The sequence below is a fragment of the Lissotriton helveticus genome, chromosome 4_1, assembly GCF_964261635.1.
Source record: "Lissotriton helveticus chromosome 4_1, aLisHel1.1, whole genome shotgun sequence".
NCBI lineage: Eukaryota > Metazoa > Chordata > Amphibia > Caudata > Salamandridae > Lissotriton > Lissotriton helveticus.
In genome coordinates, this window is record NC_136063.1 from 1,100,789,589 (window position 1) to 1,100,803,006 (window position 13,418).

The 13,418-nt window shown below is 49.5% G+C and overlaps 1 protein-coding gene and 1 long non-coding RNA gene across 4 annotated transcripts in view; one reads left to right on the plus strand and one right to left on the minus strand.

The window, feature by feature from the left end:
* Positions 1-13,418, minus strand: part of HJURP (Holliday junction recognition protein) — a 934,375-nt gene that overhangs the window by 336,960 nt on the left and 583,997 nt on the right. The window lies entirely within an intron of this gene.
* On the plus strand, positions 12,821-13,321 carry LOC144827439 (uncharacterized). Its single transcript, XR_013610187.1, has 3 exons — positions 12,821-12,926; positions 13,026-13,094; positions 13,191-13,321. It is a non-coding gene; the product is annotated as an uncharacterized LOC144827439 (long non-coding RNA).

Consider the following 13,418-nt stretch of genomic DNA (forward strand, 5'->3'; position numbering starts at 1 on the left):
ATATAATACGCTTCGCACCGTGAGCGCACAAATATAGCTGCAATATAGCATTAGTTGAATTCTGGAGCCAAGGTCTGCGCTGAGTGAGGATCGCAGACTCCGCACGGTGGGCTAGCTGAGTACACTAGCGTACTGTGTAAGGCTGCCTATATGCAGAAAGCTTGATATGATGGGGGAAACCGGACAGGAGCTACACCAAACAAAATGTTGACCAAAGCAAGTCCACAAGAGCTCGCGAAGAAAGCACAATATCACAAGAGCAGGATGATGAAGCAACAGGGGGTGGAGTTCGGAGATGATTCATCTGAAAGAAACACGTTAGTTATAGATTCCTTACCTTAGAATAGATACTCCAGCAATACCAACCCCGGTGGTGGATCTGCGAACGAAGATCACACCACAAAGTCCTGGAGAACAGAATGGCCAAAGAAGCCGTCTCGCCGGACTTGGCTGTCGAGGCATTAGTGTTTGGTGAACGTGTGCAGTGATGCCCACGTGACCACCTGACAGATGTCATTTAGAGGCACTCCTCTTCCCAAGGCATCAGTGGCTGCCGTCGCCCTGGTGGAGTGAGTGTGCAGCCCCACTGGAGGCTCCTTTTTAGCTAGAGAGTAACAAGCCTTAATACGCAACAAGACCCATCGAGAAATGGTGCGTTTGTGTACGGCCCGACCCTTCTTTGCACCCATGTAGCCAACAAACAGTTGATCATCCACCCGGAACTGTTTTGTGCGATCCAGATCGCAGGAGAGCGTACGTTTTGGGTCCAGGCGGTGGGGCCTCTCTTCTTCCTTTGAAGGATGCGGGGGTGGAAAGAAGGTAAGCAAAGTAATGGTCTGCCCGATGTGGAAGGCAGTGACCACCTTAGGAAGAAAGGATGGATGGGTCCTGAGAACCACCTTGTCTGGATGGACAGACAGGAAGGGAGGTTTTGAGGAAAGAGCCTGGAGCTCACTCACCCTTCTAGCATAAGTGATGGCTACCAGGAAAGCAGTCTTAAAGAGTTAGAAAACGTAAAGGACAATTATGAAGCAGCTCAAAGAGAGCGCACATCAAGTAAGTCAGCACAAGATGCTAGTCCCACTAAAGCACAACAAATGGAATTGGAGGAAAAAGATGAGTTAAGCATTTTAAGAAATGGTTAACTACCGGGGACTTGAAAAGAGAAGGCTGATCGGGCAGCCGAAGGAAAGCAGAGATGGCAGAAAGGTAGTCCTTGATAGTGCCCAGAGAAGAGCCCTGCTGGGCTAAAGAGAGAAGGAACAAGAGTACTTGAGAAAGAGGGACAGACAGGGGATCCACAGCCTTTGCTGTGCACCAGGCAACAAATTTGTTCCACCTGCAAGCATATACCGTTTTTGTGGAGGGATGCCTGGCTGCCAAGATTACATCACAAACTTCAGGAGGCAGGTCGAAAGACGTGAACTGCTGGCGCTTAATCTCCACGCAAGAAGTTGGAGACTGGAGAGGTTTGGGTGGAGGACCGTCCTCTGCCGCTGCAACAAAAGATCCTTCCAAAGAGGCAGTCAGATTGGAGGATCGATGGCCATGTTGAGTAGCTCGGGATACGAAACACTTCGTGCCCAATCCGGAGCCACCAGGATGACCTGGGCCCGGTTTGCGCCTGATCTTCTTCAGCACTCTGGGCAGAAGGGGTATCTGCGCAGATGAGCTGCGACCACAGCCATCACCTTCGTGTACACAGAGGGGCGCTGGTAAGGTCAAAGGGGAGCACGGTAAACTGGAAATGCTCATGGCCAACCGTGAACCGCAGGTAACGCTGGAGGGCTGGCAGGACGGGGATGTGGAAATAAGCGTCCTGCAAGTCCAACGCTACCATCCAGTCTTGCGGTTTGAGGGCAGACAAGAATTGCGCAAGCGTCAACATTTTGAACTTCTCCTTTCGGAGGAAGCGATTGACGTCCCTGAGGTCCAAGATAGAACACAGGCCATTGTTCTTCTTGGGAACCAGAAAGTGGTGGGAGTAACAACCACAGCCTATTTCTGGAACAGGAATGTGCACAATGGCACCCTTGGCCAAGAGGGCCATAACTTCCTGCTGGAGAAGGGCCAGATGATCCTCCGACATGCGGTGGTATCGCGGTGGCATGGCTGGAGGGGTACTCTCGAAGGGGAGGGAGTAGCCAAAACCCACCTGTTCGAAGTGATGGTGCGCCAGTGGGGAAGGTGATGGCGAATCCTACCGCCCACTGGCGTTTGATAGGCCTGAAAGGACGGACTAGGAGGGTTTGAAGTCTGCTCCAGAGAGGGGTTGGGGGACTGGCCCGCACGCTGGCCCCCTGAACCACGACGTTGGTTCCCACGTCCCTGGTAGTGCGAAGGTTGGGTAACTTGCTGCGGCCTGTGGACCTGGGTCAGAAGCAGCGGGGCATCCCTTTCAGAGGGGCAAAAAGCAGACTGCGCCGGACGGGAGGAGAGGCCCAAGGACTTGGCCGTAGCCCGTGAGTCCTTGAACCGCTTTAGGGCGTTGTCTGCTTTCTCGCTGAAGAGGCAACGGCCATCAAAGGGCATGTCCATCAAGGTGTTCTGGGCAACCCCTTAAAAGCCAGTGGACCTCATCCAGGCGTAGTGTCTGAGTGCTACTGATGTTGAAATGGTCATGCCCAGAGAGTCGGCAGTGTCCAGTCCACAACAGATTGTAAACTTAGCTGCGTCTCTCCCTGCGGTGACAGCCTAGGAAGGAACTGCCCGGGCCTCCTCCGGACACTAAGGCAGCACTTGCGCCACCCAATCCCACACAGAGTGCGAATAACGACCTCAGAGACATGCGTGGTCTACGGACCGCAGTCCTAAGCTGGCAGAAAATAAAAATGTTCTTGCCAAGATGGTCCAGCTTCTTGGATTCCCTTTCCGGCGGAGCGGTTGGGAAGGCGCTTTTGGAGGTTGAGGCGTGGACCACCAAGCTCTCCAGGGTGGGGTGTTGGGAGAGGAAAGTGGGGGCGGTGGCGTTGGGCGATCATCCTGTCCACGGCAGCCCCCATGTTGGGCCTGAACCACGTGCCCAAAAGGATGTCAGTGAGGACCTCATTGAATGGAAGCCGAGGCTCCGAAGAGCTCTCCACCGGTTGAAGCACCTCAGTCAGGAGGTTAGTCCCGACAGCCACTGTAGGAAGCTTGAGGTTGAGAACTTCGGCCGCCCTACGCAACACCACAGGGTATGACGCTCCCTTCTCCATAGCCACGGTAGGAGGAGACAACATGCCAAAGTCGGGTGAAGTGTCAAGACACTGGCATCCCCCAGTTCCTCTCTCCAGTCCCAATCTTGCTCAAGCTGGTCAGCTAAAGGGTCCCTGACCCCTCCCAGTCCTCATCCTCTTCAGTGTGCCACTGTGGTTTGAAAGAGGCCCCAGAAGTGAACAGGGGCACTAAAACTCACCCGGCGCCAGTCCGGCTCCGTGTCCACGTCGGGAAGGAGGCTGGGGTAGACACCGGCCGGGGCGCTGACCGGCGTCTGGCACGGTAGTAGTGCCTTCGGAAGCGGCATCGGTGGAGGTGTAACAAGGTCAACCGGCGCCGATCTGGATCCAGGCCTGGTTCCAAGTGGGGCCTGTGGGGCAGGGGCCGGAGCCGCCGGCAGCGAAGACCTAGGCCCCCCAACCGAGTCTGCGGGACCCGAAGGCGCTTCAGCAGAGTCGGTCCGCACAAAGATGCCGTGCATCGCTTCGTAGAATGTACGAAGCTGAGCAGGGGTCGCTCTGGGTCCCGGAAAGAGAGGGAGGCTCGGAGTCAAACCTTCCGATTCAAGTCCCTCTGAAGCATAACGAAGGGAATAGGAGGAAAGAGATGAGTTATCCATTTAAAGAAAAGATTAACAACCGGGGATTTGAAGAGAGAAGGCTGATCAGGAAGCAGAAGAAAGGCAGAAATGGCCGAAAGATAGCCCTGGATAGTGCCCAGAGCAGAGCCCTGCTGGGCTAAAAGAAGAAAGAATAACAGAACCTCAGAAAGAGGGGCAGAAAGGGGATCCACAGCCTTTGCTGTGCACCATGCCACAAATTTGTTCTATCAGCTGGCGTATACCGTCTTAGTGGAGGTACACATGGCTGCCAAGATTATGTCACAAACTTCGGGAGGCAGGTCAAATGACATCAACTGCCGCCGCTCAATCTCCATGCAAGGAGGTGGCGGCTGGACAGATTCGGGTGGAGGACTTCTTGACATAGGGTCCACGACAGCACCCCGCCTTGTTTGTTGCAGTACCACATGGCACTGGTGCTGTTCATGAACACCGGCACTATTCTTCCCCGGACAGATCGAAGGAATGCTTTCAGTACAAGCCGGATCGCCGGTAGCTCCAGAAGGTTGATGTGGAGCCCAGACTCCGACAGAGACCAGAGGCCTCTGATCTCTGCCATGTGGCTGCCCCATCCCAGAAGGGATGAGTCTGTCACCACTATGTATTCTGGTTGGGGAAGGCAGATGGATCTGGCATTGACTCAATCTTGGTTTAGGAGGCACCACTGCAATTGTCGTGCAGTGCCCTCCGAGATATGGATGTAATCGACAGATTCCCCTAATGATGCGCCCACTGGAACCTCAGGTCCCACTGCAGAGCCCGCATATGCCACCTGGCATGATCGACCAGCAGGATGTAGGAGGCCATAAGGCCCAGCAGCCTCAGGGTCTTCTGGACCGAAACCCGGGATAGAGGTTGAAAGATCGGAGTCATAGCCCGAATATCCCAGACTCACTGTTCAGGAGGATAAAACCCGAAACTGCGTTGTGTCCAGAGCAACTCCGATGAAGAGGAGCTTCTGAGAGGGGATCATTTGTGACTTCGGCACATTGATGGAGAACTCCAGCTAATGCAGGAGGTCGGCCGTGGTCTGGAGGTGGGAGACGACAGCCTGGGGCGAGCCCGCCTTCAACAGCCAGTCGTCGAAATAGGGTAAGACTGGAACCCCTGATCTGCGCAGATGAGCTGCGACCACCGCCATCAATTTTGTGAACACCCGAGGGTGCTGGTAAGGCCAAAGGGGAACTTGGTAAACTGAAAATACTTGTGGCTTACCGTGAGGGTAATGCCGGTGAGCGGTAGGATGGTAATGTGAAAATAAGCGTCCTACAAGTCCAACCATAAAAACCAGTCTCCAGGTCAAGGCAGACAAGACCTGAGCGAGCGTCAACATCTTGATGTTCTCCTTCCCAAGAAAGCGTTTGATGTTCCTGAGATCCGAGATAGGATGCAGGCCCTTGTCCTTCTTGGGTACCAGAAAGTAGTGGAGTAACAGCCACAACCTACTTCTGGGGCAGGAACATGCTTGATGGCTCCCTTGGCCAAGAGAGCCATGACTTCCTGTTGGAGAAGGCCCGGATAATCCTCCGACATACGTTAGTACTGAGGTGGCATGGCTAGTGGTATTTGATGGGCCTGAAATGTCAGACTAGTAAGGTTTGGAGCCTGCTGCAGAGGGAGGTTGGTGGTCTGGCAAGCCCACTGGCCCCCTGAACTATGGCGTTGGTTCTCACGTCCCCGGCCACGCGAAGGTTGGGGAACTTGCGCTGGGCCGTGGCTCTGGGCGGAACATAGAGGGGCACTCCTTCCTTAGCTACGAAAGGGGCATAAAGCAGACTGCGCAAGGCAGCTGGAGAGGCCCAAGGACTTGGCCGTAGCTCGTGAGTCCTTGAAACGCTCTAGAGCGTTGTCTGCTTTGTCGCCAAAAAGGCAACGGCCATCAATGGGCATGTCCACAAGGGTATTCTGGACAACCCCAGAAAAGCCAGTTGATCTCATCCAGGCATAGCATCAAAGGGCTAACGACGTGGAAATCGTCCTGACTAGAGAGGCGCCGGTATCCAGCCCATAACGGATGGTAAACTTACCTACCGGCGGCAACAGCCTGGGAGAGTACTGTCCGGGCCTCCTCCGGACACTGAGGCAGCCCTTGCGCAACCCGTGTCCCACACAGAGTGGGAATAATGGCCGACTAGACATGCAGTGTTTACAGACCACAGTCCCAAGCTGGCGGAAGAAAAAAATCTTCTTTCAGCTTCTTGGATTCCCTATCTGGTGGAGAATTAGAGAATGCGCTCTTGGAAGTAGAGGCGTGGACCACCAAGCTCTCAGGGGTGGGGTGTTGGGAGAGGAAAGTGGGGTCACCCGGGACCAGGTGGTGGCGTCGAGCAATCATCCTATCCATGGGAGCCCCCGTGTTGGGCCTGGACCAGGTGCCCAAAAGGATGTCGTAAGGGCAGTAGGGGCTCCGAAGAGCTCGCTTGAGGTTGAAGCACCTCTGTCAGGAGGTTAGTCCTGTCCTCCACTGTAGGGAGCTCGAGGTACGCAACACCACTGCGTACGACGCTCCATCCTCCGTAGCCAATGTAGGAAGAGACAACATGCCAATGTCAGGCGAGGGATCAAGACCACTGACATCCCCCAGGTTCTCTCTCCAGTCAGAGTCATACTCTTAACTGGTCGGTCAGAGCGTCACCTGATCCCTACCAGTTCTCCTCCTCTTCCTCTGGGTGCTATTCTGGCCTAAAAGAGACCCAAGGAGTTAACAGGGGCACAAAAACCCCGCTTGGTGCTGGATCCGTTGTCAGGCGACGTCGAACCGTGTCCACATCAACATGGAGGCCGGGGTCGACGCCGGCCGGGTATATGACCAGTGTCAAATGAAGGTGCGGTGCCAGAGGAAGGGACGTCGGTGAAGGTGTAATGAGGTCAACCGGTGCCCATCCGGATCATGCCTGGATCCATGGAGGGCCTGCAGTTCAGGGCCAGAGCCGCCGGCGGAGGAGGCCTAGATCCTTCAACTGAGTCCACGGGGTCCGAAGGCGCGCCAGCGTTTTTTGGCTGCCCAAAGATGGCATGCATCATCTCATAATACTTACAAAGCTAGGCAGGAGTCGCTCCAGGTCCCGTGAAGGGAGGGAAACTAGGAGTCAGCTGGAGGGGCACCGCCTACATCGCTACAGGCTCAGCACACGGAGCAGCTGGAGGAGCCCCGCCCACATCACTAGTCGTGTCAGCCGACCGACCGGGAGAAGTCGAAGAGCGAAGGTGCTTCTTCGACTTCATCTTGTGCTTCAACTTACCTGACCCCGAGTATGAAGACTTAGAAGACGGGTGGTGATGGCTCTGCGACCGGTCCCTCGACCTCCCCCGCGACCTCGAACGGCACGGAGACGACTGCCGGCGCTCAAGAAGCTTTCAGGAACGCTCCCAAAAAACCTTCGGAACTATGGACTGGCAGTCAGAGCACGGCTTGGGGTCGTGGTCGCTCTCCAGGCAAAAGAGACAACCGCGGTGCGGATCCGTCATATACATCAGCCGGGTACAGGAACCGCAAGCCTTGAAGTCGGGCATCCCTACGTGCACCAGGGGTCATGATGACTCAAAAATATGTTGTCAAAAGTTCAGTCAAAAAGTGACAGGAGGTACCGCTCTCTCTGAATCGACACTGGCTGGTGCGGAAAAAGAAAGAACTGATGTCAGCACACGAGGGTGGCATCTAAGTAGCTACTGCAACGTTATCCCAGTGACTACGACGCCGTCCGACGCGCAGAGGTACTGCTGACGAAAAACTTTCCGGATCAAGACTGGCATCTGGGGGTAATTCTTAGGTAAGGAATCTATAACTAACTGTTTCTTTCAGATCTCATGACTCACTACCTGAGATAACAATGGTCATTAGCTATAACTACCACGGGGCACATCAGTAGCTGAGCACACTGCTGGGGGCAGATAAGGCTGAACCACTTGAAATAACCCCTCTGACATACTTACTACAGACAACCTCACCCGCCATGGGACCCCATCAAACACAAAGGCACAGCAGGAATGGCAGGAAGACTTGGGCACAATAATAACGGGCAAACAGTGGACATATTACTGCTCAATCACTAAAAATATATCGCAAAATGTTAGACACTGCTTAGTGCACTTTAAATACCTTAACAGAGTATATTACACCCCAGCATGCCTGCTTGAATTGCATAGCGATGATAAATGCACAAGATGCTGCACTGAGGGAGTTGGGTTTGGTCATCTGGCTTGGTCCTGTCACGCCATTAACAAATTCTGGGCAAAAGTGGCGAATGATCTTCAGGAAGTGGTGGGTCAGCCACTCCAAGACTTGCCAATGTTAGCATTACTGGGCTTTGACTGCGACATACCTAAAAAACACAGACGATTGGCAGTGCATTGCCTATTAATGGCAAAAAGGAGGGTCGAGATGCGCTTGATGAGAGGCCCGGTGTAGACGATATCGGAATGACGTGCAGATATGATCTATTGTAATACCCAAGCTGACACATTCAATGCTTTGATGCCGGTCCGCAGTAGATCATGTGACATATGGGGGCCATTTAAGGCATACTTGCACAGTAAAGCAGAAGCTGAGAATGATGAGAATACTCAGCGAACAACGGGTCAGGTGTGTGATGGGAGAGACCAGGGTGAAGGTGAGGGGGTTCGTGTGATCCCCTCAGACGCAGCAGACTAGTCGTGTATCTACTAAGGTGAGAAGATTCACCCTCCTTGTTTGAATGACAATGTTGTGTAATGACAATGTTAAGTACTTGGTATAACAGCAAGGCATATATTAGATGACTGAAACTGTAGCCCTAACTATGATCTCCCATGGCTACTTGTTGGCAACTTTAAAAATTTTGAGAGAGACCCCTTAGCACATCTGGGGAGTAGGGCACTTTAAACAGTAGAAAAAAAATTCCCTTGGCGGACAAGACTAAATTACCGGCCCTATATGTTGACATAGGTCATCCAAACATTGACCCTGGGTCCAACACACTATAATACACCCACACAAAAGTACTGTAGCTCAGTATTTATTTTTAGATTAAAAAATACTTTTTCATGAATATTACACTTTTTTTTAAAAACAGTAACACATTACGCGCCTGCATCTAAACACATTACAATTTCATGAACACAGTTTTTGCACAAATAAAAAGTTAAAAACACATTAGCTTAAAAAAAAATTCATCAGCATTAATTGGCTATGCAGAGAAATCACATGAAGGGAGAGACATACAAAGACATTACTAATCAGTCATTGAATTTTTGCACATCTGAGAACTTAGCAATCACATGATCTAAACCTGGACCCGTTTTATATCTTGTCTACAGGATAGATTTGTTCTCTTGATTGTGCAGAAGTGGCGTTGACGCGTTTCGATGGCTTTTCAAAATATTCTACCATCTTTATCAAGACTAACTGATCAGTCTCTCCTTGTTACTGGGCACTGGTTGGTTGCCATTGACAGTATTAAACCTGTGGGTAAACATATTACCGTAAATGAATGTAGTTTTGATTCTATTCAGACATTTTATGTATTATCCCTCAGCTAATTAAAGTACATTCTTATTTTACAGGAGGCTGTGATTCTCATAATCATTTTAACCATGCTATACAATGACATAGATCTTCACACAATACCCTCATATACGATACTGAGTTTAAGTCATTCTATATTGATTATGAACCTATACATTTCCTTTTAACCCCTTCTACGCTCATGACAAGCTCAGCTCGTCATGAGGTACACCTCTCGTACACTCATGACGAGCTTAGCTCGTCATGTAACGCGGGTTTAAAAAAAACTCAGCGCACCGCGGTAAATCCTACCACGGCTAAGGTGTTAAGAAACATGGACCGAACCTGTTGTTTAATACCTTCATTTTTCCTGCATTCTATTTTACTGCAAGCGGTTGTCTCTTATACCAGTTTCTGGGTTATCGGCAGTCCTATAGACCTACACCCTCTTAAAGGAAACTCCTATTAATATTATCAGAAATTCAACTGCTTGTTCTCCCTTACTCCTGTACAATAACCATATAAATTGGTAATTTTGTGTATCCTATATCATACACTGCCACAATAGACTATCTGCGTCTAATAGAGCTTATAAAGGAATGATGTCATTTACCTGAATACATATCAAATAGTCGTTTTTCCAGGAGTTCTCAAGGTTCAGTTATTCAGCCCTTCACTGTAGTATGTTCCTACTACAATATGAATAAAGTACTTTCGTTATCCTATATTCTTTTTTATTTTTTATTTTTAAAGAACCTTTATTGTTATAGTACGGAAATACAAACATGGGCCTACAACCAGTCCGGCCGGCCGCTATCCAAATCGATTAAAAATAATGTAGTATAAAAACATACAGCGGTCCGGAGTTCAAGAGCTGAGTAGCATCCAGGATACGTCATATAATTAAAGTACCATGCGATAAGAAGGATCTGAGACGGTTCATCTTGTAATAACGAAAAATAAAATGAAAATCAATGTCGCATAATCACACACACCCCTAATACAGCTAACTAAAGCAAAAGATTTTACGCCAGTGATGTACATAGATGAAAGAAATGGGGGAGGGGGTACAGGAGTCAGGATAGATGCAATAAACACCAAGCAATCATGGCGAACCAGCCCCGCCCCTCAAGGCGAAACACAATATGGGAGACATGGAAGACGATGACATCGAAAAAGGAAAAGGGCAAAGGGCCATAGAAACAAAGATAGAACAAAATAACAAACCCATCCCCCAACCCTGCACCCCTGCAAAAGGCTACGGCCTATCCCCCCAGCAGCGTGCCTGTCGCCCTAAATAAGAGACCCGAAATACAGAGAAGAAAAAGAGAAAAAGAAGAAAAAAAATACAGGAGAAGGGCCCTCGATCTGGTCATCCGGCCCCTCCCACCTCCGCGTGCAAAAATCGTATAAACAGTAATGGTAAAAGAAGTACAGGTAGCAGCAATCACGTATAACGCAATCAATGACAACCCCGCTAAGCGCCCCCCAAATCACCATCAACCAGCCATGAGTCCCTCCATGTTCCAATCAAATTCATCCCTGGCCTCGTTTGTCAATAGTACCAACGTTGAACCATCCCTCAAACGGGATACAAAGTAGCACAAAGGGTCCGAGTACACCGGGAGGATCAGGCAGTGTCGCCGCTCCATAGGACCCCAGCCACCGAAATTTCGCCGATGATGCATGGCGGAAGTCTGATCGGAACAATGTCAACACCGCCAACAGTCTCAAGTCCGAACACAGTCCCGCCAGACACGGAAAGGGAAACACACGATGCGGGAAGCGCCAAAACCCCGACGGGGCCACCCAAGCCGTGTATCGATGCTGTTCCTCTACTTGCCGATCAGGGAAAGGCCCCGGTGAGACAATCACATGCGCCACAGATGCATCCACAGTAAGCTCATGAACCAAATCTATCCACGTCTCCAAGAATGGAGACTCATCCGGGGAATACGTCGATGAAGCAGAGGCAGACACATCGGCGCCTCCTTGAGAGCGATCCGTGCCGTTACAAGATGGCGGGACAACAATGGCGGCCATCCTTTGTCCCAAATCTCGGGCCTCCCGGATCAGGGCTGTCTGCAGGGTTGTTAGTGCAGCCAGTATATGTTTGGGCGTGGGCGGTTTCTCACATATGAAAAACAGAGGGGAGAGCAAGGTATTTGGTTCACCAAGTGAACGGGGGAATACTCCTGTACCCCTGGGTATATCAATAAAGAACAAAAGAAGGAGTACCACCCAGTGGAATTCACAGTTCCTAATTGTACGACTTTGGAAGATTTCTACTACCATGCGGATATCATGGACAAAAAATTACGCGAACGAGGATATCCGAGAAAATGAATAAAACAGTCCCTGAAACGCGCAAGATTTTACGACAGAAATGCGCTGTTAGATATGAATCGACAGAAAACTAATAAAACACATGATAGAATTGTGTTTGTTAGCCAGTATTCAAGACTTCGCAATAAAATAAAAAAGATAGTAAATCGTAATTGGAAAGTTCTGAATAGTGGGGTAGCAATACCGCTCCCCAACCCACTGTTCTCATTTAGGCGAAATAAGACACATAGGAACACACTAGTACATACGTATAAAAATCCCGCCATAATTAACCAAACCACCTTGACTGGGAAAGGAAAAGCAGTGGGCAATTACAGGTGCGGTTCATGCTCTATTTGCCCGAACTGCATTGCGAGTAAAACACTGAACTTCAATGGCAAAACAATGGTCTCCAAATGTCTAAACAATTGCAGGAGTAAAAGTGTCATCTACCTCCTAGTCTGCCCATGTGGCTTAGGCTACGTGGGGGAGACGGGAAGGGAACTTCGAGTCAGACTATTGGAGCACAGATCAGCGCTAAAAAACCATAAGGAAAATGCCCCTATAACTGAACATTTCTTACTGAACAACCATGGATGTAATCAATTCTCATGGTTCATCCTGGAGAAAGTGAATATCAGCAGGAGGGGGGGCAACCTAGAAGTGCTTAGGAAATCACGTGAACAGTGGTATATGTGCCATTTGGACACAATCAACAAGGGTCTTAATTCCAGGGAGGACTGGATGACAATAGTAGCAAGCCATTAGAGGCAGTAATCACCTACTTACTCTGAATATATTCGAGCTTAGTTGAAGAGGGTTCATGTCCAATATGAAAATGAGTGTTACTCGTTTTTAGAAAATCAAAATTAAAATTAAAATTCAAGAAAAATAAAATTAAGTTAAAATGCACAATTAAACTGATAATACACTTGAGGTAAAATATATGAAATATTTAATTTGTCTGAAACCAGAGCGAGGCTTGAGACATGTTGCCTAGCTCTAGGTGATGTGATATGAATAGCAATATGGCCGCGCCTGAAAACGAGGCTTGGAAGCCGCCTCGAACGCGGTCCAGAACGAGGCTTGGAACACGGGAAACAGAGTATGATAGATAATGCGGGAAAAATAAAAAGGCTCAGCTGCTAACCATTAGGGTGAGCCAATGATTGCGCGACTGATCGTGTTTAAATAGTGTTATAGCGGAACCAAACGGACTGCTTCATTTCAAGCGCTAAAGGAGAAAGGAGTATCGGAGCAAAAGGGCGCCGGGAGACAACGCCTGCAACTCGTTTCGAACCAGTAAGGAAATTGCCCCATTTAGATGTTTAAACTCTCTGAAATTAGACAGTAAAATGCACGAGTAACTGGCCCCCCCTCTCCATGTATTTACTCAAATAGAGACCAAGACGAAATAGAGAGAATAGAGATAAACCCACCCGGTGATGTGGAGTTCTCTGCACAAACACGGTAAGATAGTAGAAATACCATCGAAGAAAAGAGCCAGCGTTAAACTCAATACACAATAATTAAAACATGGGTATTTTGTTTTTCTGTCACTCTTAGAAACGAGGACTTGGGGAATATCGTTATGTGTGGAAACTGAAAGGGTGAACAAAATAGAGACCGCCCATACATATCCCGAAAAATCGTAAGGGGACCCTGCTCCAAAATATTTTTTAAATATCAGGTAATAAAGAAATAAACCATGAGTACAAAGTGAGGGAAGATGAGTAATGGGTTAATTATAATGTAGGTAAGCATATCCCTTCTTATCCCACAGGCAACAAGGTA